This window comes from Falco peregrinus, chromosome 14 (assembly GCF_023634155.1).
Source record: "Falco peregrinus isolate bFalPer1 chromosome 14, bFalPer1.pri, whole genome shotgun sequence".
NCBI lineage: Eukaryota > Metazoa > Chordata > Aves > Falconiformes > Falconidae > Falco > Falco peregrinus.
This window is the reverse complement of record NC_073734.1, coordinates 6,761,898-6,787,930: the sequence shown is the minus strand read 5'-3', so window position 1 is coordinate 6,787,930 and position 26,033 is coordinate 6,761,898. Positions and strand designations below refer to the sequence as shown.

General features: G+C 40.0%; 1 protein-coding gene across 1 annotated transcript in view; it reads right to left on the bottom strand.

Annotated features, from left to right (window-relative positions):
• MLYCD (malonyl-CoA decarboxylase) overlaps positions 1 to 26,033 on the bottom strand; it is a 98,862-nt gene that overhangs the window by 35,035 nt on the left and 37,794 nt on the right. Inside the window, exon 7 of the mRNA XM_005234788.4 lies at positions 11,569 to 11,684. The gene's annotated coding sequence lies outside the window, so the exon portion shown is untranslated. The remainder of the gene's footprint in view (positions 1 to 11,568; positions 11,685 to 26,033) is intronic.

Genomic DNA, 26,033 nt, shown 5'->3' with positions numbered 1-26,033 from the left:
CCTATGAAAGTCACTGAGACTTTCTGAGAACTTAAAGGAATTTTGCATCAGGTTCTTACAAGTTTTGCTTTGTTTTGTTTTCTTCAAAACAAAGTCAAATTTTTTGCCAATGTTAAGTGATGAAGCTTCACTGAAATCTCTGGAAATGCACCAGCTTATGCCAGAAGCATGTCGTCTACAATATTTCTGCAGAAAGACCAAACTCAAGCAAAATGTATCTGTATAAAGGCTCCTCACCCATGTCACAAAAGAAATTTTATAGTGATCAAAGTCATTTATCCATCTATGAACACAGGCATGGCTCACAAGTCTTAAAGTGGCAAAATTCTTTGTCTTATAGCATACCTTCAGTTCCATTCCATAATAAATATCTTAGATATAGATAAAGATGTATTTATTATACCTGCAATCCTTCACACTAGTTTGAAAGGAGCCTCAGCAAAGGGCACCTTAGGACATGGTTTAGAGATATTGACAAATCTCCTGATTTAATGCATTACCACATCCCACATGTGACTGTAGCAGTTCTGTATCTTCCACAATAAAAGAGACATGCAGCCTAATTGAGTTCAATTTAGAAGGGCTGTAGAACAAGCCAGATACAGTGGAAATCCTGTATTTTACAGTAGTATTGTAGCAATTTTTTAACAGTAGCTGAAACTCATTTCCACATTTCTGACTTAACAAAAGAAAACACAGGCAGGACTCCCAAGTATAATTAAATTGGTATTCATCATTCAACAATAAAGAGTACTGTAGCATTGTGAAACAAAATTTCTTGCAGGGGGTCTTAGCCTTTCTGTTTCAATTTCCTGAAGGCCAAGGCAGCTGAAAGGAGATAAGCAAACATCCCTCCAGAAAGAGGAAATAAGAATGTATTTCTGCAAAAGACAGGAGAAGCAGTAGCATAGCAATGAAAATATCGAAGTGTTTACAAGTACGTCAGAGAGGTGCTGTGAATTTTGGGAAATGGAGACTGCGTACAGATGGATAAACTTTTTTTTTTGAGGAACTAATCCAAATCCTGTTGAAATAGGTGCACAGAACTGTAGTTCTGGGTACATGGCTTTGATCATGTCCCACATGATCTCTTCCCACCTGTGTCACCCAAAGTTCAGGACCATGAGGCCAGAATAATCATCATAATATTGCCATAATATATATGGGAAAGTTTAAGTTACAGATGTCTCTGTGGGCTAGCAGCACAACAGTCATTGCCCCTACACATTTAAATCACTGAAGTAACAACAGAATTGTTCTTCCAAAAGAATTGTTGCAAGTAACTAAACCCTAGATGTCTTAGAGCCCAGACACAGATACAGCTGACAAGGAGGTTGACACAATCAGCGCAATCACTAAAAAGAAGAAAAACCAATCTGCCTTTCTTTGGCTAGAACTCCCTCATTGCAGGAAAGAGTTTTGATTTAATTGCTGCAGTTTCTTGAGCCCTGTCTGTGAACTTCAGTAACACCGAAGTCAGTGCTAATAAATACCATGTGTGCAGCATTGATATCTGCACTGCACCAAGTTTGCATGCATTAGCAAAGCAGAAGTTTTAAACATTTATGTAAATGTATGATGTAGCACTTTATGGCATATTAGTGACGTATTGATTGCTATTTGAGACTTGTGTTTATGCATTCTGTGCTAATGAAATTTGTACCAAAGACCAAATTGGACAGTGATGTTAATATACGCACATATAAGCAGGGGTTATTTTGCAATGGTTCAGTCTCCCCAATTATTTTAAGTAGTTTTATGGGAATAAAAGCAGTAAGCAGTAAGCTAGTTAAACTATCCTCTAATGACCAATGAAAACAATCCAGATTTTCTGTTTTAAATGCTAGCTTTACCCTACACAAGCATCAGACAAGCAGCCTTTCCCAATTCTTTTGCATTATCGAAGTGTTTTGGCTCAAAATGAATGCAGAGTGGCTCCTGAGACACAGGCAAAGGCATCTGTTATGCAGCATGTTGCATCCAGAAGCCACCTGTGTGTTCGTAGATAATGCAAAGTGTTCACATGTCAGAATGGATCCTTTATGGGATTTTCTGAAGTTATATCTAAATAAATTTCTTCTGCCAAGTACATTTGATGGGGTTTCCAACCAAATGATAACATGATTTTTCTAAGTCCCTATTAACTTGACTGCCTCAATGTGTGGTTTTCACCCGCCTATATGCTTTGATTTGCATCACTGTTATATTTTCCCCTCTTGCTTCAGCCAGGCTTTCTTATTTTGCTGACTCCCTTGCCATTGCACAGCCTTTACTTTCCTGCTCTCTCACGCTCACCTCTGAACTGGACCAGAATTCACGTGGAGGGGATTCTCAATTGATGGTTCTTTCAAAGTCTGTATTGGCCCCTTGATGTTGCTCAGAAGCCAATGATAAGACTAAAATAGCCAATACTTTGACATGGCAGCTGAAATTATGGTCATCTTTCACCAGATTTAATAACAGTATTAGAAGAGTTATGAGAATAAGACTTCTAAAAATCTGGCTTCCAGAGCTGAACTCAGTAGCTACCCTTATGTTTAGAAAAAAACAAACAGTGACAGTAGTAAAAAAGTCTAAGATTTTTGGGGTGGGGTAGGGCAGGGGGCAGGAATTATAAATTAATGCTGAGAAGAAAAGATTCATTGCCCTTTGAAAATGCTTCAAATTTTGAAAATGTTTAGATTCTTGGATACAACAAAAAGGAGGCAAGGCAGGTTGTTTTAGTATGTGAATATGCTTATGAATTGAACACACATGAATAACGCTTTGTGTTCTGTGTCAGCATGGTACCTTCCTGCCCTCAGTCAGAGGAATTCTGACTGATGGGTGGAAGCAGGCAAAGAAGTACCCTGGTCACTGCCATGTTTCCTTTTGTGACTAGACTGATACACTGATGAAATTCTACCTTAGATTTGAGACATCCTTCCGCTCAAAACTAGCAAATATATTTCCATGAGAAGTTTTTGTTTCAACAAGATTTGGCACTACATCTTTGCCACAGCAAAATTCCAACAGGTTCTGCTGACTAGATAATAAGGAAGAAATGAGAGTAGTGAAAGACTGGCACAGGTTGCCCAGAGAAGTAGTAGGCGCCCCATCCCTGGAATCTTTCAAGGTCACGTTGGATGGGGCTCTGAGCAACCTGATCAAGTTGAAGATGTCCCTGCTTATTGCAGAGGGACTGCACTAGATGACGTTTGAAGGCCCCTTCCAATCCAAACTGTCCTATGATTCTAATAGGGGTAACAACGCTATCAGAGACAAGAGGATGTGTGAGGACAGAGGGAGTTTGGTCTGCCTTGCAATTTAAGCTTTATATCCTTTCTAAAAAGGACTTCAAGACCTTGTATATGGGTCTTTGCATTCAATAAACAGACCACAGTGATTTAATGAACTTTGATTCATATTCTGGTGCCAATGTTGGACTACAACCATTAAAGACTGAAATCCTGTTACCTTGCTAACGAGGTACAGCTTTGTGACAAAACTCACCCGTACTGCCAGCCAGAATGCCCCAGTTCAGTGTAAAGGGCAGTTTCCAAACAGAGCCATTTGGTTCCTGTGCTGACACTATTAACAATGATGCCAATGGCAATAACACTTTTCATACAGTGGACACCTGTATGCTTGGAATAGAATAGAGAACATCAGCTCATTTCATTTTGGCTTGCAAATGGATGCAGGTGGCAGAGCTATTTGCTTACTTACAGCACAGAATGGACTTCGAGTATGAAGGAAAAGACTCTATTACTTCACACACCCCTCCTGTCCCTTCTATATATGCTCATTTAGGATTTAGTATGACACGGATGTAAAATGAAATATGTTCCTCAAGAGGAAAAAAAAATATCCAAAGTGACTTTATACAATTCTGTAAATATTCGCAGGCAACAGAAATCAGAGCCATTGTGTGGCATAACTACAATTTGTCACAGCAGTTATCAAAGACACTGCACTAAATTTAATAGAGCCATCTTTACAGAAGCAGAAATGCTCCATAGCAAAATCAAATGTTAAAAGCATGGACAGGATCTGAGTTCTGGTTCAGCCTTGCATGTGAGTCCACAAAGGTCAGTTAAACCCCTTTCTGTGACTGATCTGTTTGGTTATCACGTTGTGTTATATTCCTTTTAAAAACAACTCAGGTGACGTATGGGGGGGGTGGGAGGGAATGGACGTAAACGGATTCTGATGGGCAGCTGAGAATTCTTCAGGGGTTTCAAGGATAGTAGGCAGGAGATCTGCAGCACAGCCAAGAACCTGTGGCTCATGATAAAAATGTGAAGAACAGATAATCAGGCCACAGAGGAAAATGAAAAAAAATTCTGGAACCATAGGGAACTGGTTTTGCTGCAACTCAGAAAGTCATTGAATGAAGCAAAACCCAAGCTGTGAGGCAAGGACCCATCTGCTTGGATACAGTGGACAAAGGAGGTATTCTATTTTCCCTCCATTTTTAAAAAGGAGACAAACTACATTTAACTACATATGAGTTTGAGAAAGCAGCAATTTCTGATGCACTTCTAGATCTTCAGAAAAGAAAAGCTATGTCCTAAGAAGAAGAAAAATCAGTAAATGACACTGAGTGGTAGGCATAAAAAAATTACACAACATCCCTATACAGTTATTTTCTATGAATGGTCTCAGACAATATTCAAAAGATGGTTAATGAAAATCAGAATGCTTTTCTCAGCCCAGGTAATTTCCTTGTGCTTCATCTCAATCAACATTTTGCAGCCACAACCAAATCGGTCTTTTAGTTTATGATGTGCAGAGCAGAACAAGACAAGCAGACTAAATGTAACAGAAACTCATTTCTGACAATAAAGGAAGCAACTAGGAAGGGCAAGACTTCCACTAGGACAGGTTCAGCTCTGCCTATCAACAATTACCTAACTTTGCCTTTGAAGCCTCCATGGTCAAAGAATGTTTACTCTGCAGTGTACTGTGCAGGTGGCCGCAAATGGAAGAAAAAGGTTTTGGAGAGGTCTTTGCAGTAAGACCCAGGAAAGTGAAAGAAAACAAAAAGAGGAGTCAGAGAAAACACAGTATGTTCCGTCTTAGCTCTGGTGGGCATAGTGGCAACAATAAAGACAGCAGGATGCAAAGTGACAGTGCCAGACGCAGAAATCAAGCATATGCTGAGGGAATTATCACAATATTGTCACTCAGCAAAGACTCATACATAGATGTCTGCATCTACAAGAGCACTGCAGCAGGATGCAAAGACCCTGCCAGCCCTAAACAAACAAATTTATGCAGTGCCTTTGCAAAGCCTGGGACAAAATCTTACCTCTGAAGAAGGATTCTGAAGTGCAGATGCCACTCTGCAGACAGGTAATGCACCTGCACTGAACTGCAGCCAATTTCTCAGAATAAGGGTTCTTCCTCCTTGAGTTGTATATGCCAAATACTATGCTCTTTTTTACCTGTAAAGCTGCGTGTCTTTAAAATATCCTAATTCTAAATAGGAGGCGTGATTTTTCTTTTCATTTCTGCCATATAATGAGGCCAAGTTTTCCTAGAAATATGCCCTCTAATCAACAGGAAAACAAATAATTTTCTGTAGAAACTGCTATGAAATATGAAAACAACATTATTTTTATCCCTATTATTATGTAATCTTAATTAATTATATTTTTAAAATTGCTTTTCTCCTGCCTTATAAAATGCAAAATTCTACTGTTTATCTTGTTATATCTAAATTAGCAGCATCCCCAAGCAGGTGTTACATTTGGAAGACAACATGTTGTAAGCAATTAGAGAATTGTATGTAAATACATAATTTGTCTGAGGAAAAGAAAGCTCTTTGGTGTGATTAAGTATCATTTAAAAATTGTATGTTAAAAGAGGTAAACAACTTCTAAACTGGATGATGCAGGATTGGAAAATGTGCTTCCCTGAAGGATCAGTCCAAGGAGCCCATTGTGTGTCTCTTTCTGGTCAGCTGGTGGAAGATCAGGTCTGAGTATCCCATCTCATTTTCCAATCTTCATTCCCAAGAGGCTTTGCTCTTTGAGGAACTGACAAACTAGAACATGATTACTTCTACACTAGCTGCTCCTTAATAACAGTACGGATTTGTGGCACACACCCACACATGCTCTTGGGATACTCTCACTGGCTCAGGATGACGAAGGCTGTGAAAGGAAGTGTGAGCAGCCAGGGAATGCACAAGCAAAGGTGAACAAACATGTTCTGATTTTTGGCTGAAAGTTTACAGATGTTAAAACTGAGTCCATGAAGATGTATATTTCCCAGCAGATTTTACCTAGAGTTTTGTCTTCTCATAAGATAAAAAAACCCTCAAGTTCATAATACACTGAAGGGGAAGAAAGCCATAGACTTTCAGACAGTTGCAAACACGTGATACCCACCCATGGACTGATATCTTGGCTTATATACCCAGTGTAAAACTCTGCAGGAAATTTGTGAATGACCTTGGGAAACTCCTGCCTCCACAGCACTCCTGTGAGACTGTAAGTGGAATTATCCTTATTCTACTACTGAATAAACCATTGTGGAAGAGAAGAAAGGAACAAACATTCCATCTGTATGATTTTGGGTGTCCACTGCTTTCCAAATGAAGGAAAACACCCGCCCTGATGGATCTCTCCTATTAAATGAACACATTTTAACATGAAGAACAATTAAAAAGGAGTTAGTTTTATTCGTATTTCTGTCACTAAGTATTATAACTTCACAGGCTCTGTGGAGACTTGCCACTTTTATTAGACCCTTGATGCCCCAAGTGGTTGAAATCCCTTATGAAGAATCCTACACCAAATAAGTAGTAAAACCAGAATATTCTATTTTTTTCCACTCCAGTGTTCATTGGCATTGTCTATTAGGCACACTGACATACTTGTAGCAATCTTTTCAATAGCAGAACTAGAGACTTTTATCAGGGCTGAAGTTTCCCTCTCTCTCAAGTCAGAAATCTGTTATCCTAGTGATTACCACAGCTAGCAATAGTGACCACAGCATAACCATACAAAAGCGTGACTACAGCATGACCATAACCATAGCAGCAGAATGTACCTTTGCATTAAAAGACTGCCTACCCAACTAATACAGCCTGCCCAACTAGGAGAAAACTCTCAAAATCAATTTTATTTATTTTCAGGGCATATGAAATACATCAATTTTCCCTTCTGTTTACCTGTCTTAGATACAGATTGCCTCTCACAAGACAAGGAAGAGCTGAAGTCCATGAAGTGTAGTTTTCTTAGTGAAAAAGCATGAAATACAATGTTAGAACCATTGTAAATATGACATTTCAGGATTCAAAGTTAAATAATTGGGGTTTTTTCCTTACAGTCTATGAGACAATTAGTTGGGGATGTTGTACACTACTGCAGCTGAAGTGCCTTTAGTGTCTGACCTCATTTGTTTGAGCTTAGCTTGGGTATCTTTACTATGCTGCACTTTGCAATGCAAATATACCCTGATTTGATTACATAGAAGTTGTTCTGCAAAGATATTCACTGACCCCACTAACAATAGGAACTGCACTTCTTTGCTAAGCACAAAAATAAACCCATGAGTATTTCTTTGGCCACCTCACAAGGAATAAAAGTGATGCTGCAGTAATTTAAGAGCAAACTGGTAAACTTGTAAAAGTCTCAGACATTCACACCTTCTCCCTGCAAACCACCACACCAAGCTGGTTTCTGCAACTAAGCTACACCAGTGCTTTGAAGAGTAGGTTGTGATGTCATCTCGGTATTTGTACTTGCCATGAAAACAGGCACTGGAAACTGTTATATGCATGCCTATCAAGTGGTAGGGGAGATGTAAGTCTGAAGAACTGGCAACTCTGAACCTTGGCTGAAAAAGCTACTCTCTCCTTATACTTTGAGCCTTGATTTTGCCTTGCCTTCACAGATTACAGTGTTGCATGTGATGAATAGTATATAGCAAATTAATATTTAAGAATTCAGCACTGAGAGGTAATTACTCAGCTAGCACAGGCTCACATTATTGATGCTTGGCTCCTTAAGAGGTGGTTTGTTGTTTTTTCCTTTTTTCGAGTGCCTATAAACTAAATTAAGACATTTGAAACATTATAGTATTACACATCATTAGTTTTCCTGATCTGCATATTTTAGCAATTGTTTATGTTACATAGCATGAGAAGCTTATTTCTTGCAAGTTATTTCTGAGAAAATCTTGGACTTGATTATCTGTTCCTAATGTCTGGTAAGAGAGAAAGTATCCTCCATGTTGCTGCAATGGGTTGCAGGTAAATGTAAAAAGTACCTCCTCAATGTCCTCTAAAGCTGTATACTGAAGCATAAATCTCCAAAGCTCTGGTTTTCCAGTGACTACAGTGCCCAACTCCACCTCTCTCCAACTTTTCAGAAAACATCAGAGAAACTCTGTGGGATCTGTTACATATGCCAAAGTGCAGGACACATTCCTGAATCAGGGGCCTGTTAGCCTTAGCTTTAGTCAAAGACTCATTTGTTAAATTGCACCATATGAGGGGTCCCGCGTTAATCTTGCTAGGACAGGAACAGAAGGAACCTGTCACCATACTTCAGTTGACACAGAAAACCATACTCCTCAGCTCAGTATTATGGTCTGGCATAAGACATCAGCCTTATTTTCCACCCAATTTTGAGAAGTAAAAGTATGGATAAGGGTTTGAGGATTCTAGGAAGCAAGAATGGATTCTTGTTGGACTGGAAGTACCTACAATACATTCAATAGCAGGTCTCCAGCATGAGAACATGAGAATGAGCACCACAGGTAAATATCATTGTTTCTCTGGCATAAAGAAAATTTTTATAATCGTAACACACATCTTTCTTTGTAGAACAATGAACTGTCCTAAAAGCCACACCTAGATTTTGTCTCCCTTCCTCCTCCCTCCAAAAGATCTAAAGGGTATCACAAATTCCAGGTCCTTCTAATCCAAGGACTTTGGTCCCAGGTCCCAGCTTTCTTCACCCAAAACTTCTAGAAAAATACATTATGTACCCCTTCCTTATGAGGTGAAGTGGGGGGGGAAAAAACCACCAAAACAAAACAGGAGAGATGTTAGTCATAGAATTGTACAGAAATTCTATGGAAGGGACCTCAGGAGGTCATCTAATCCAAGCTCCTGTTCCAAGCAGGGTTGGCTCTGGGGTTGTATAAGGTTGCCAAGGGCCTTGTCCAGTCAAATTCTGAAAATATCCAAAATAGAAATACTGGCCCCGCTCTTTTTGACTCTTTTGGCCCCTATCCCAGTGCTTAAAAACTGCAAAGAGCCTTTTCCTCATATCTAGTTGGAAATTTTCATGGTTGAAATTTTCATGTTAAAATTTGTAATTATGTCTTGCTGTTCTGTTGGGCACTTCTGAGAAGAATAGATACTGACTTGTTTATAATCCTCCTTTATGTATTGGAAGGCTGAAATTCCCTCAGCCTTCTCCTCTCCAGGCTAAACAAACCCATTTCTCCCGCTCTCTGCTTAATTGTCAGATGCTCCATCTCCCTTCTAAATCATGTGCTACTCAAAATGGACTGGTGCCTCAGTTAATAAAGGTGTTTTGGGGACCTACTTTATTTGCATGCATGGCTGCTTGTGTGTAATGCAACAGATGTATCAGGAGTTAAACATCAGCATGATATAACAGCTCTAAAAATGTCAGGGGCCAAAGTGAAGACATTCAGAAAGATAGCACTTAAAATTCCATTGAACATAGGAGAAATCTATGAATAACTTATATCATACAAGAGATTTGTACCAATTTTTGCAGAAGGCCACTGAGAAGTGGAAAAATGTTTGGATTTCCCTGCATGTACCATTGTATGTTGAACCAAAACCACACAGACACTGGTCATAGTTAGTTGAATGAGAGAATTAGGATCCTGAGGGCCTTATGTGGAGTGGTCTTGGTTTAGAGCCAGGTAGAGTTGGAATCACATTTGGACTGATGCCACAGGGCAAGAGGACTGCACAAAAATAATTATACCAACAATATTTTTCACTGTTAAGCAACAAAGGCATGGTTTTGAGTGTATAATGTCTATTCACTTGTAATTGATCCAAATGGGATCTCATTCTTCATGAAAAGGCCTTGGAGAAGGGCCTGACAAATTGTCAGCTTTGTGCTGTACCGACATATGTTCCACAGCATACAGGGGTATAATCTTAAATTAATGCATTTTATAACTCAAGCAAAACTCGTCTAGTTCTGTGGTGTAGAACTGAATGGCTGCACTTGGCAGGCATTTGTAAGCATTTAAGACCTCTCTTTATAGGCAAAATAACAAGACTCATCAATCCCATATTGTGCTTTTTGCAAAAATCAAAACAACAAAAATTCTGAAATTGGAAATACCATTTGTGAAGTAACCATGCGTTAAACAAAAGGCTTTAATTGGCCTTGTTAAATTTTATCTGAATAAATGTGCAACCAATAATTCAGTAGAACTGTCTACATCAGCTCTTAGTCCTCGCTCAGCTTACCAAGTGCTGGTTTAGCGTGTCCCGGGGTTTAACTGTGAAAGTTTCTGTTGTCATGGTAGTTTCATAATTACATGTTATGATCAGGAGGGAAACTAGTAATAATAAAGAAGACACCTACGCTTGACACTGGTGCCCAGACGAAAAGGCACAGATCTGTGCATCTGTTTTTTTTGAAAAGGTTTGCTTGAGACAAAAGGCAGGTTCACCGGGGAGAGGTGCCGGAGCTGCAGGGCTGTCTGGTGTGTGACAGAGCCATCTACCGGGAAGCGCCGCTGCGTGCTCCCCCGCACCGCGCTCACCTGCCGTCAGCCTCCTCAAAATTAACCCAGCAGCAACATCCATCTCGCATTTGCCGTCCGTCCTTCTGCTGCAAGGCACAGGTGAACACTAAACCTCTGTTGTTCGTTGCCACCCGTCTAGTACGGGAAAAGGTGACAAAATCTGCGCTGAAGCTGGGTGTACAGAGCAGTACAGTCCCCCGTCTTTTGTGAGCAGGTAGTTTACTGAGGTATATGTCCTGCCGCTGGCCACACTCCAGTTAAGTTTAGGAAAAGGAAATCAAAGCAGGAGAAATCTGTTGTGTTGCAAGACTGTCGCTTGTTTCTACAGGGAAATGGAAAAGTTTATCTGGCCTTTACAATGTACTAAAACTTCTTTTATGACGGTTTGATTCAACAGTGCTGAGAATCATTCTTCCTGCTTTGTTATAAGAAATATTGAGTAATCTCAGCTCCTGCTGAGGTGAGGTGTTTTCTTGTTGTTCCTTTTTTCTGCACATTTTTTCCTGGGTTTCTCCTCTTTTTCTTTTTGAAAGCTGTTTGTCTACCTAGACAGGTGCTTTGTCTACGTAGCACATGTTATTTTTTCCCCAGCAACTATTACATTTTCATAGTAATTTTAAATGAGGTCTTAGATTAAAAGGGTTATGATCAGCCACCATTTTAAAATTAGCCAGAGTTGCATCTATTTTAATCAAGGCACTTAGTAAGTGAAACAGCACTCCTAAAATGAAGCTGATTGCTTTTCATGTCCTGCAAAATGACTTGGATAGACAATAACTCTCTAATCTGCTTTGAAAATATTTTAAAATTTATATTTGAGCTTACCATTACATTGGCCTTCATGCTATGGAGAGGAATAGTTGAAGAGGTCAAACGATGCTGCAGCAAAATGGTGTAAACACGCAATGATTAAAGTTGCAGAAGGACTGTTCTTCAGATAACTGAGGAAAGAGCAAAACTGTAATTTAAACACAGTCAGTTCCACATAGCTCATCAAATTTTAATTTTATTAAATATTGTATATAATATGCATATGTGTATGTAATAAAAATATTTACTATTATATTTAGTATTACCTGTTATTCATTTTATGGAACCCAGTGGAACAAAGTCCTTCTAAACTCTCATAGACTGTAAAGGCAGCCGTGCTAGAATAAGGGCAAAGAACTGCAGGGTGTAGATCAATAGAAACAGAAAAAATGTAGAAGTTTCTATAGATGCAACATAATTATGTTCACTGGGAAGATGCTCTTTGGACCCCACACCAATCATAAGGACTTTGTGAGAGTGCACAAATTCAAAAGTCAAACTGGCATGAACCTGGAGATTGAACTGATTATCCTGCATGACAGCTCAAATGGTAGGTACATAAAAATAAAGGAATACACACTGTCAGTGAAAAGTTAATTAATTGTTCTTTTTTTAAGGCATATTTTTAGAAATGTGTCAGTGGTGCATTAGAATTGTACACACAAATTGCCTGGCAGCTACTGGCTGCCTACTGCAGGCAGTCATCAATTAGGTCTATTTAATTTCCTTAAATACTCTTGAATTTGACCCTTCAGAGTTGGCAGAGAAGCAGTATCTGTCTTCCCAAGCCTATATATGTGATCTTCTGCCGGAAGAGTGTAGGCAGTACGGCCCTGCTATCAAATTTGGTCATATGTCTTTGCCTCTGAGCATTCATAAGAGCGTAACAGTCAAACGGGTTGAAAACCAGGACAACTGGGATGAAATCTCAATTGCAGGAGTGAAGCAAAAGTTTTCTGTGGTGGGACGTTGTGATGTAAGAAGTGGTAGGTGTGCTCTCACAGCATTTGGAAAGGGGAGTTCACACTGCTGAGGAGAGCTGACTATCAAATTCAAAGAAATATTAACTATAGGTTACTCTCTTTCCCCCCCTCCACGGAAGCAATGTGTACCCCCTGTCTTTTTTTCCTTCCTAAGCTTGTTCCTCCCACAGATGATGTAGTTAGAGGAAAGCTGTCAAACTGTCTTTCTAAAAGAAAAGTTGTTTCTTTCTACCAAATTATCTTCAAAAAAGCATCCTTACTTTCACTTCATGGAATATTTTTCTTAGAGCCATTTTACAACCATTAAAAAAAAAACTTATCATTTTTTTTCTTCCCCTAAATCCTGAAATCATGATGAGCTTGTAATTAACCACAGTTTGTAGGGGATTTGTGAAACTATTATGCTGTACTATAAGGACATACACTTTATCAAGGCTTGAGCATGGTCTAATTAATAGAGATCGCATGCAGCCCATTAATTAACTCAACATGGTAATCAAACATCCAGAAATACCGCTTAACTAACCTCTGGTGTACCCAAGGGCAATGCATTCACTGAAGATGTGGTATGTCATATTGCTGCATGGAATACAAGTGTTACCTTTGAGGGTGGGGTATGCGGGGGTTATTTTGACAGAAACCATACAATAGCAATTATTTTTATGTGAATGTAAGTGCCCATGAAAAACACTGAATTATCCTTAATGGAAAGTTAAAGATTTCCTGGGCAGCAACACCCGCCTACTTGTCTTCTTGCTCTAATTATTCCCCCCTATCTCACCATTCTCCTGTCATGCCCTTGCAGCAGGGAGTAGAACAGTTCCCCAGCACTTCCCGTCATAGCTCCACAAACAGCTGGCGTTTCTGAAAGGGCAGCATGGAATGAGAAACCACAGGCAGAGAGACAGGGCTGCTCATGCCAGCACAGAACATTTTTTCTGTTGGAGTCTACAAGTTAGGCACCTATCTGGAATACCTCTAATAATATGTAGTAATACAGCTCTTTTTAGAAGTTATGTTAGCCCACCTAACTTATGGTGGATACTTATGACGGGATGATATCTTTGGAGAAGTTTAAGTCTTTCCACTGGACTGTAGAGAGAACCTATATTCCTAAATTAGACCACATTTACCTTATACATGGGAAAATTAAATGATATAAATTCCCACTCGAGTACATGAATGTGAATCAACAATAGCCACCTAGTAATCAACAGTAGCTATTATCATCTTCATGAAAATTATAAAAATAATCTATTCCATGTTAATATCTAGGTCATCAGTTTGTTGTCAAGTCCCTTGAATATCCTTTGTCCCCTTGGCAGATTGCTGTTTCACTAGTGTTATATTAGGAAGAATCATAACTTAAAGAAACCCGTCACATTCCTGTTTTATAGGATCCCTTAGACTCAGATGAAGGTCACTAGAAAGACAGAACAAAACAAAAATAACTGAGCTAATGAAAAAATTAATTCTAAAGCAGTTTCCCCTGCTCTGATTCAATGTACTTATATTACTAAGTAAATCAAACAGTAATAAAGCATTGTCCTCTGACATGAAATCACCATGCTATAATTCTGTTTCTAATCATCTGTGGAGCTAGGAGACAGCGAATGCTATCATTGCAGGCTGTGATCTCATTCAGCCTCATGGAATTTTTATACCAGAAGGGAATACTACATTTATCTATGTGACTTCCAGTATAATCCAGGTCAAAGTATGTCAGCTGGTAGCTCCTGCACCCTGATCATATCTTGTGGTACGAATTATAACAATTTTTTAGAAAGATAATAAAATGAAATATGAAAAATCTTCTATAGCTCTCCGCAAATCATCCCAATATCTGCTTACTTTCTGTGTGAAATTTTAGCACCTGAAGCCTGACCTGAATTTCTGCTGGCTGTGATTGTCGCCACTGGGTCACATCCTGCTTTCAGTTGCTATGTTACTGTATTTTGGCTCAAAGTCAACACAGGCCAGTTATTTTTCCACTGACCTATAGGGCCAGATCTTCAATTAGAATAAGTCACTATGGTTTAAACAAAGTTAACTGGATCTTATCTTGACTTTGCTTGTTAAATTAAGGAAATGTCTGCTGTGCCTCATACAAGCTCTTCCCTCACATAGGTTTTAATCAAAGTGCATCAAAACCTTCATTTCAACCACATTAATATGTTGATTACCTTGAGTTTTACACATCAGGTTATTGTGTGTATATTCTGAACCTTTTCAGAAAGGAAGTAGCAGTGAGTTGACCTTGGGGTGCACCCAGCCGCCCACCCGGCCGCTCTCTCACTCTCCCACCTCAGCCAGACCAGGGGAGAAAACACGATGAAAAATATCGTGGGTCAAGATAAAGACAGGGAGATCGCTTACCAATTACCGTCACATGCCAAACAGAATTGACTTGGAGAAAATTAATTAATCACCAATTAAAATAGATTCGGAGGGTGAGAAAAAGACAAAATTAAACCCAAGCCTTCCCTCCCCGTGCTTTTGCCCAGGCCCAGCTTCACTCCTTCATGCCCAGCTCCTCTGCCTCCCCTCCGGGAGCGGGGGCCTGGGGAAGGGGGGTCACAGCCGGTACCTAATGGCTCCTCTGCGGCTCCTCCTCCTCACACTTCTCCCCCGCGCGAGTCCCCTCCACAGGCTGCAGCTCCCCTCGGGACATACCCACCTGCTCCTGCGCGGGGTCCTCCCGGAGCCGCGGGGATCCCGCTCCGGCGCATGGAGCCCTTCCTCCCGCTCCCCCTCCGCCCCGGGTTCACGCTGCTCGCTCCCGCTCACACCTTTCCCCTCACGCCTCACGCCCAGGCAGCGCTTTGCCCCGTCCTCACCAGCAGCGCTAATGAGCTCAGGTGCGCCCTCTGGTGAGGCAGCTGCAGAACCAGCTGGAACCGCCTAGAACCTGCTGGAACCTGCTGGAACTGGCGCTGTCCAGCTCGCGGCTGCCCCGCCTCTCCTCACAGAGCCCTGAGCCCCACCCAGCCCGCACACCGATGCCTTGTACAAAAGCTGTAAAAGAAGCAGCACCGTCTCCAAAAGCTGCCGTGGGGTTCCTCTGCCAGAACACGAGTCCCGCCATGCGTACAGCAGTGCAGCCCGCCCCATCGCACTGCTCTGTGCAGCCAGGCAGCAGCTTCCTCACGTACACGCAATGGCCTCCACGCCTTTTCACATTAATTCACTCCTATTTTGCAGCACTTACTGGAGAAGTGTAGCCTAAATGATGAGCCTGACTCTTGTTACATTACAAAGCAGATGTTGGACGACTTCTACCCACCACACAACCCTGATTTGCTACCGAAATCAGCCCTTTGCCTCATTTACACGGGCAGAACTTCAGTGGAGTTTCTGTGCCAAACCCATGGCAAGACCCCAGAGGAACTGGAAACTTCCCCCAAGTGCCGATTCCTGATTTAGAGCTTTTCCTTCTGCAAGCTATCGTCGAGACAGTTTGGGAGCCGTTTAATATGTACAACACCGATTTTGTATAGCGATAATTGTTTTTAATCAGAATGTTGTGCACTACTAAGTCAAACACATTACAGAAGTCTAAATATATTATGTCAACACAGCTACTTTAAATTAAGCAGAGCTAGGCCCAGCTCAAGAGCTCCATGGAAAACTGCTATTCATTAGGAGGTAATGTTGATTTAGTAGTAACTATCTTGCCCCAGAAGAACCATTATCCTAATAATGTTTCTTGGGATGGATCTACTAGGAGGGAAAGAGAAGATGTTAAGGGACTGTGGCCCCTCTATTCACTATGTGATTGTGGGGTACGGTCTTTCTGACGTGGTAAAGTATATAGCAGCATTTTATGTGCATTATAGCTACATTCAGTCCTGAATATGTTATCACTGTTAGCTTTCCGATATCATAGGTAACAGACGTCATTCCAGTTGTCTGCAGTAATTAAATATCAAGGCACCTTTTCTAAATGTAACCATGTTATTAGGGGAGAGGGACAGTCTTAAAAGCTGCCCAGGGGTTAATTTTGTAGGTATAGTGCTTTTTTAAAAATGGTTCATAGAAACATGTTGTATAGACAATAATGGAGTCATTTGTCAGAGGTGCTGATCAATGGATGTAGCGTCAGAGCAGCAGAGATTATACAAGCTTAAAAGAAAGGGTCACCGAGCCACTGTCTCTCTGTAGTGCCCCTGCCATGAAACAGAGTTCATTGCTTATGGATTCCTGTGCCACTTACTTGAAATCAATTTGAATTGGGTATTAAATGTAGATACTGTTCTGCATGCAGAAAACAGACATGGGATAATGAAAAGGGGAAGTGGCGTGACTACACAGGCTCCTGTCTCTGGCCATTCCCTCTGCAAAATGCCTTTTGTGGTCTCAGGTAAAAAGGGAGGAAAAGAAAAGAAAAACATTTGCTTCAGCTGGCAGGGGGGAATCAGGAACAAATTGTCCTTAAGCACCACTCTAAGTGAATTAAAGTAACTAACTAACCTTAATGATCCCTTTGGAAGACACAGAAACCTTCAGTATTTTACTGCTTCTTTAATTCTAAATGGAAGAACAAATAAGACCTGCTTTGTCCTGTTCACTCAGCAGACCACAACTCTAAAAATGCTGTATTTTAGCCCCTACCTCCATGCCTGCATGAGTCTGAAGTATGCATAGTCCATCACAATCCGTTCATATTAAAGATTCAATTTTTATTCCTGAGCATTTAAGAGCTTTATATTCTCCCCTTTACAAAACCAGTCCAGCCCATCCACGCAGCCAGCCAGCCAGCCAGCAAAATATATAGCACCTTTTCCAATAAAATAGAGGAAATATAGACATTTTCAGATCATAGAAATAATGGAAATGCACAAACAAAGGAAACATGAAAAATGGCAGCTTTAAAGATTTTTTCAGATGTTATGATGTTATGCATCTGTAAAATAAAACTCCTCTTAGGCTGTAAAGCCCAAGCCTAATAATAAAGGTGTCTGAAACAGACCTACTAGAATGGAAAATTATGTAGTTTGGTTCTAGAACAGAATTTTCACCTGTCATTACCACTTCTCTACCAGAGCTGGCATCTCAAGGGACAAGAGTTCTCCCTAGCCTTCCACATCCTTCTTACAGAGAACCTGATGATCCAAAAAGCCTAATGCTGCAATAAATTCCATGGCATCCTTCACATAATTCTCTCTTCTCACATGCCCATGTTGTCGTTGCACCTGGCATGGTTGCACTGGGCAGTGAAGGACAGGAGTATACTTTAGCAGAACTTGCATGCACCGAGAAGCAATCAGTGACTGCTACATAAAGCTAACCACATTACAGAAATGAACTTTCTTTAAGCCCAAGAGCATGCCTCCTTGCATGGGGATTTGTACCAAGACCATTCAACAGCGTTATGGTTATGGTAAATTTTCATTGAACCAATGAAATTTTTTAGGAAAAAAACCAGAGACTCCAATCAGTATGGAAGGAGCTGACTCTCAGCCAATTTAACAGAGAGAATCTGCATGAATGTGAGACGAGAGAGTGCGTATCGAGCAGAGCTGGACTCCCAAACCACCCCTGGGTAGCGGTGGGTTCAGTTCAGACAAGCCCTATCTGCTGTACCACGGGTAACCTTCCACAGAGAGGACTGTGCTTCATCAGGCCAGGAGTGCCTTGAGACCAGCATCCTTCTGAGGTCTTTTGCACAGGGCTGCAAAATCCTGCACAAGAACCACATTTTTCTCTGTGTCAGGCCTTTCCAGATCAGTAAGCAAAAGAGAAGACTAGATTTGCCTGTTGTGCGACAACTGCTGAACATGCAAAGTGCAGGCTTTAGCTGGAACCGTTAAAGGCAACTCGCCGACATGTTCCCCCATCCTCTGTGATCTTTTACAGTCCCTTTCTCTCATAGGCTCATGTTTTTGGACACAACCCAAGGTGCACCATGTGTGTTGCGGCTTGTGCTATTTTGAACAGTAAAGTAGAACCACCCACCACCCTGGCTCAAATTCAGATTAATTAGGACCCCTCCAGCCTCTGCTTTCTGATGATTAAAGGCTAGAGATAGCCTGTAGAGATGACACCTGTCAGCATGAGTTATCGAAATACATTAGCCACGCATTTAGTGGGGGCTGGTTTGGTTTTTAACTAAAGGAATCATTCTGTTTAATTCAAGCAGTCTTAAGTACCACCAGTATACTTCTTGAGCATATGAAGTTATTACAAAGCCATAACCCATTTTGAAACGGGAAGACAGCAAGGCCAAATTAAACTGGCAGATTTGGAAATTTAAATTCAGTGGCAGTTCAGGTTATACACTACACTTAGGTAAAAAAACCCTAATTCTATTTTAAAGGCTCATTTTCCACAAATGGCTGAGCTGTTTAAGTTAAAGTGAATAAATACCTAATGAGCCATTAAAGTCTATAAGACTGTATGGCCTCCAGGCACTGGTACCTGGTTTCAGCCAATTATAGTTCCATAAGATAAGATGAAGACACCAGGTTGTTATTGGAATATATAAAGGTTGAAGACACTGTTAATAAGTCACTACAGGATGTGATAAAATTGTTTAAACTGTTTAAAAACTCTCAATGTGTTTTGCTAGACACATTTTTACTGCTAGTTTTTTCCCCCGTAAAGTCTAATCCTTTCTTTGCACATCCTTGAGAACTACACTCTGCAATATCACATTAATACCAAAAGGTGATTTGTTTCCACATTTCTGTGTTTTTAGCACATACTCTGGAGGTTATGAAATATTCATAGTGGCAATTCCTCAACTGTGGCAGAATGAGAATAGGAAGGAAAAGAAGGAAATTAAGGAAATATCAATTAAAAAAAAAAACAAAACAACAACCAAAAACCAAACACCAAACATCCAAGAGGAGTCATAAATAGCTAAAGCTATATTTGCCTTTAAACAATACCAATCTTATGGAAAGTATTTACACATAGCTTCTATATATCTATTCTTGCACTTTTCCAAGGTGAAGAACTCAGCCTGTTCATAAATAGAATTTCCGTGTGCTGAATCTATTTATTAATCTTTAATTATTTTTCCCCACAGAGCTAAGCCTATAAGATTTCACTATACAATCCAAATACATAATGAGAAACATGTGAAAAATCACCCTGAACACATAGGCAACAGTCCTGCAAGTATTTGTGGATATGCATAATTTTCAACCCACTGATTTAAGGTTTCCGGGGGGAACTTTCATTTGTCCTCTCGCCGATACACTCCTAAGGCACATACTTTTCAAGTACCTCTGAAATAACTTATTTGCCTTCTTTTAAACCCTGCAGTAACATCAAGCCTGCCAAAAGTCAGCCCTGGCTAGAATTTCGACTTTCAGACCAACCATAACATTTTGGCACTTTCTATACTCTCTCTGAGCCTGCTTCTCTGTATCCATCTGTTTTCTCTTGGCTTTACCTGAAGACTTTTGGGGCAGAGATTGTCTTTTTTATTGTGTGCCTGTACAGCACTTAGTGCAATAACATCCTGATCTCTCTCCAGGGTTCCTTGCTGTTACCCAGCTTAACTAACTGATATTAAAGCAGGGCATCAGGGGGGCGGTTAATGGGACAATTCACAGAGCCCAAGGTTAAGCGTATGAATAAATATGTACAGAATAAGAGGCTGTCTGATGGAGGCTGAAACATTTTGTTTGTTAAAGTCACAAAGCCTTTTAACGTGAGAGACATAGCACAATTTTCTTTAGGACTTGCTCTCCTATGACTTAAGTATCAGTTATTTAAAAAAATTGTGATTCCATCCTAAGAACTACCATATAAAAGCCATAGACCACAGTATATTTTTACAAGCATATTATAAACCTCCCAGACTGATCAAGGTTTCTGACAGGCACATTTACACATTTTCATTCCCCCTGCTTTCTCACATAAATGTACTGAAGGTTAAAAGCACACAACATCACTAGCATAGCTTTATTTCCCAGCAGCATAACTTGCATAAAGACTTATGCTCATGCCCTGAACTAGGGAGCATCTCGCCTTATCCCCTCTTGTGCCCTGAGCAGAGCTTCAGGCCAGTGCCCCTGCATCATCACCTATGACTAATTCAGTTTCCCACTGTTGCAGTTCTATTCTGGTTTGGCTCTAAGTCACCAAAAGGAATAATCTTTCCTCTGACTTATAGGATCAGACCCTCAGATTAAGTAAGCCATCATAATTCAAGTGACATCAACAGAAATAAGGCATATTATGTCAGTTTAGGGGCCAGCCTGTGGATCCTCAAGACAAACTAGCAGGTTTTGCACTGAAACATCTACCTCTGCCTCAGTGTTGCAGCATGAAGTCTTAAGCTTTATCTCCCATGCATGTGTTCCTTATCAGTTCTGCAAAAGGTGCCTAACTCCAAATTTATTCAAGCTTGTAAAATCTGGAATATCATAGTACAACAGAAATTCCAAGTCCCCGTGAGAACGCTTTACTGTTCCAGAGCTGCACCTTGCCAATGAATACATGTATATTTATGCCACAGGTGGGAATTCAGTGAAGCACTTCCGTAGGCATGCGGCTCTTCATGGCTGTGCAAATGAAGGGCTTGATAACACATCCTTGCAAAATACAGTACCAATATTCATCCTATAAGATGGCTCCATTGATTTGAATCTCCTGATTTTATACCTGCCCCTCTTATTAACATCTTGTGACAGAGCCCCTGACTTCACAGTGGTTTTCTTTATGACACTGCAGGCTTTCCTTTAACGGCAACTCACCAGCCCTGAATATGTTATAGAAAAAAACAAAACAAAACAAAAACAAAAACAAGGGGAAAAGAAGGCATAGTTCAGGTTATACAACAAAGCAAATAAGCAATGTGGCAGTGTGAAAAACATATTCTGAAGTACAGCAATTATATCTCAGACAATAGAGGCTGAAAGTTGGGGCATTTGATTCCTTCCAAATCACTTTTGCATAAGCCCTGCCTTTTCCTGTATCAAAGATTGCTTATAGCTGCAAATTAAATATTTTAGGTATTATAGGTAATGGAAACCCAACATCCTCATGGCACCTGGAGTCATGACTATGTAATGCAATCTCCTTTTTATTAAGGGAGATCATTTTCTTCTTTCTTGATTATAATTCCTGGTTTTCCTTTGCCTTTTATTTACTGTTACTATTGTATATTATAAGCATACTGTTACCTACAGGCCAAGAACGTAATTTAAAACCTGCTTTGAATAGCTGTGTTCTTGTGGGCCTAAGACATATTGTTTTATAAGTCCCAGAGTATATTAAATATGTATAGATGACAAGAAAAAAGTGTGGCTTAGGTTTGGAAGAGAATACTGGTGGGATCTGTAAATTTTTTAAAGATTATTACAAATTTTTCTTAATGTAAAGGATAGATTACCCATAGGTTGGCTGCAAGTGTAAGTTGTTATTGTTATTTTTAAAAGGGTCTTCGCTTAGTCCAAGTGGAACAACATAAGTGGCATTTAATAACAATACAATAAAATGCATGTGTGGTTTTCCCCAAGAAAAGAGTCCTTTTTTTAGTTTACAGCTATGAGAAGAAATTTAGAAATTAACAGACTGCAAAGTAGAAGAGTCATCTCATATAGTATAAACTGCAATTGCACTACAATTTACCGCCATCAAAATAATGTAATGCGAGAACTACCTGGAAAGCCAAACTGAGCTGGCCACACAAAACTTTCACATCTGGAGTGGAAGCCAAAAAAAAAAGAAATAGATTACTACCTATACTAAACACTATGCTGCAGATAAAGACCTCAAATTCTCCTGCTTAAACTGTTGTCCTGCTTTACTGGGGATCTGCTTGGATGAGGCACTGGAATATTGTCAGTTTTGGAGCAATCTACTAGGGCCCTAAAAAGTCATCTAGATCTAGAAAATCAGAGCAGAACTCCTTTGTAATTTTTCATTTACAGCTTTAGTAGCTGAATCCATACTTCACGATGCTGCTTTGCTTTTAGCTTAACGACAATGTTTTGAAGTTCTATAGCAGCTTTCATTTCAGGATCTCAGTATACCATCAAACAACATTTATGTGAGTAAGAACAGAATGCTACCCATTTTGCAAGGGAGCCAAAAGAAATCAAATTATTTCTGAAAAAAATCACTCAGCAAATATTAGCCAGAAAGCATTGAGGAAAAAACCACCCCATGCCAACCTGTGCCTGTAAGCCAAAGAACTCATCAGTCATCATACCCATGCTTATGCTGCTAAGACTGCATTTCACTGCTTATTATGGCCACAGAATGGGAGCTCCTATTTGCGGGATGAAATGCCCAAGCAGCGATTCTGTATTTATAGTGATTCTGCAAAACTGAACCTTTAAGAATGCTTTGCGAAGAAAGGTCTTTAATTATTTGCAGCATAATTAAGAACGCCTGTCCTCAAACCTGTTACCTGTGTTGAGGAAGCAGCTGTATATTTTAAAAGACCCAAAGGAGCAGAAAATTACAACAGATATACTCTCCTCAGATATCTAGATACTGAAAAGACTTTTTAAACCAACATATTAATGTGTTATTTACTACTATATTTTTTTAAGAGCTCTAACAGAGGTCTCAAAGAATAATTTATATTTCTGCAAATCCTGTTTTCTTTAACATACATAAAAAATCTCCTCTGTGTTTTGATGTTTACCAGACTGGGCAACAGCCTAGATCTCAGCAGCATGGTGGAATGGTTTGAGTGTCTAGCAGGAGATAAAGGCCAGTGAGGTGTTTCTTGTGCCATTGACACAGAGCACAAAGGATCAGTCTCACACCTGGGTGTCACTTCAGCTGTCAACAAGGATGAATTCTGTTCTGTGACAGCCTTACACAGCTGGAGCCTGAGTAAGCCCTGAGGGCTTAGAAGAACGGGTTAGTGTGCATTGTCCCTCTGCCCCTCCAACCTTTGGTCCAGGTACACACAGACTATCTGCACAAACCAGGTCCCAGCAAGTCTGACCCAGACAGTGCAGACTTAACGATTCTCTAATCTCCATTTTCCCACGCTTAATTAATGAGACTCCTCACTTGTCAAAATAAATTTGACCTACAGACCAAAAAGTGAACACTAGGTTATTATTCATACTGTGTACACTTACAAATGTCTCTTCTTCTAACTAATGAACTGATGAAGAGAACAGGGACACAAAACTGTAACTAAGGAAATGTTTTTGTCCTTGGATTTGCTAAATTTGCTCAGATATGATAAAAGAATCTGCCCATCCAGACATTTTTTCCAAATCTGTTTTAAGTAGAACCATCTCACAACGACAGAAAATATCATCATTTAACTTAGCACCCATCAAATGCAATTCACTTAGAGCTGTGCAACGTTTCACAAGCTTTAAATAGACTAAACATTCCTTCTTTGTGAACTATATATTACAGCATTTTACAGAAACGTAAATTGAAACATACAGGGATTAAGACTAACAAGACACTGATTTCTGTGGCTCAGCTAGTCTGCTTTCTGGGGACACCAAGAAAAGACCTCTCTTCTTATGCCAGTTTAAGTTGTAGCATCTGACTGATTTTGCTTTACAATCTGTTTATTATTAAGTTGAACATCTATGACTGGTTATTGGTGACTGCTCAGAAAAAAAACCAAAAACCAAACAAAACCAAAAAAAACCAACAAATGGAACTCCTGAATTTAATCCAGGAAGTGGAAGACTTGAGAGCCACATCTTAGTTTCCACATCTACTACAAAGCTGATCTGACTCCTAAAATAATATTACAAAAAAAGTTTGGAAGGCCCTCTGAACCTAAAAATGAAATAGATAAGACAAGGAGAAAAATTAATGCACTTAAATTAAATATGGCAACAACAAATAAAACAACAGACAATTTATTACATGCTATGGATTGTGAAGGAAAGCATTACATCCATTATTTCTTATTATTGCTCCAGGAAAGAAACTCACAGTGAAGGCAAAAAATGAAGTTAGCAATGATTTTTCACTCATGAACCTTTCTCCAGGGATGAGTTATAAAGGAAAAAATGTTGCCTGCAAGAAGAGAGAAAGCAAGGATTATCTATGTTTATGTATTTAGTGAGACACTTGCACCCACACTTACCCCCTTATAAGAAAACCATGAAACAGCACTTGAACACTTTTTAAAATTTTTTCCTAATCTGTGAAAGACCTGTGTAGTCAAGAAGCAGTAAATTAATCTAAGTATTACGGCTAAAACTACAGTAGGCAACAAGAGAGTATCCAGTATGAGGTAAGCTCTCTCCAGCATTAGGCTAAGCTCTTGTCATGTGGGAGCCAGGTATTCATATCTGGGTTAATTACTGAAGAGATTGAACACGCTCTGTGTGCAACTATCTCTTCCCAGGAGTTTATTGTTCCCATGCACAGTTTAAGTAAAATATCCATCTAACCTGATTCTGTGTTGCTTATCTCTTATCTGGGGAAAGCTGAACACCAAGGCTCTCTTTAATACCTGCTGGTTCATGAGGACCAATAACACTAACACAGATTATTTGTATAAAAATGCATATGGGTTAGGCTGAGGTCCCAAAGAAAAGTAAGCAGATGGGAAAACAGACAGCAATGAAGTGTGCCATCATAAGAATATGCTAAGTTTTCAAACACAGAGAGGTAGGGGAGGGAGGACAATTAGAAAAGTTTGCAAAGTATTGATATCAAAAGTAGTTTAGAAATATCATAGAGTGGGAAGCCAAGAATGATGACAGCATTTGAGGCGGTGGTAGGCATTAGATCGAAGGTAATAATAGTACATGAAGCAAAGTATCAAATGTCATACAAAGCAGAAGGTAATGAAATACAAGTAATACATAAATAGAAGAAAGGCTAGTGGAAATACAGAAAAGAAAGAATGTGTGGAGTGAGCATGGAGTTGCCATATAAGTTTTCGTCAGCTGTTCAGTGGAGGATGGAGGGATTATGTTTGTTATTTTATAAGCTCAATTGTCAAATTAAACCTTAGAACCTTTGGGTATGTTTGTCTACAGTAAACAAGGATAACAGTAGGTCTTTTGCAGAGCCATTGAAATGAAGCAAAAATGTATTTTCTGCCTCTGAATGTGGTTTAAAGATGCATGACTCAGAAGCCTCAGTACCTACCAGCCCAGAACCCTCCCAGTTTGCCAGCAGCCTAACACTACGCTAGGGTCACCAGCGTCAGCATATGTCCAGGTATTGCAAAGGATGTGAAACACAAACTCGAGCTCTTGGCCCAGTGGTGCTGGCCAAGAGGAAGACCTAGCAGAGCCCTGGGTAAGGTGCTCATCCGTACACATTGACTCTGGCTTCACTGCTTGTCCCATCTGATCATTTTCCCCCTGCAGAGGTAAGAGAATGGCAAACACAGATTGCCCATGTTACAACTGGTAGGTCGTGAGCTTTCTCTGATCTGAAACCATTCAAACACATGGCTCCAGGCTTGTACCCAAGTCAGCTCAACAAAGCTTATGTGCCTCAACAAATCATTTCATTAATATGCCTGTACGGTTTCCAAAATAGAGTTAGCTCACATCTGCCCAGCTTAGAGAGCAGACAATGGAGGCT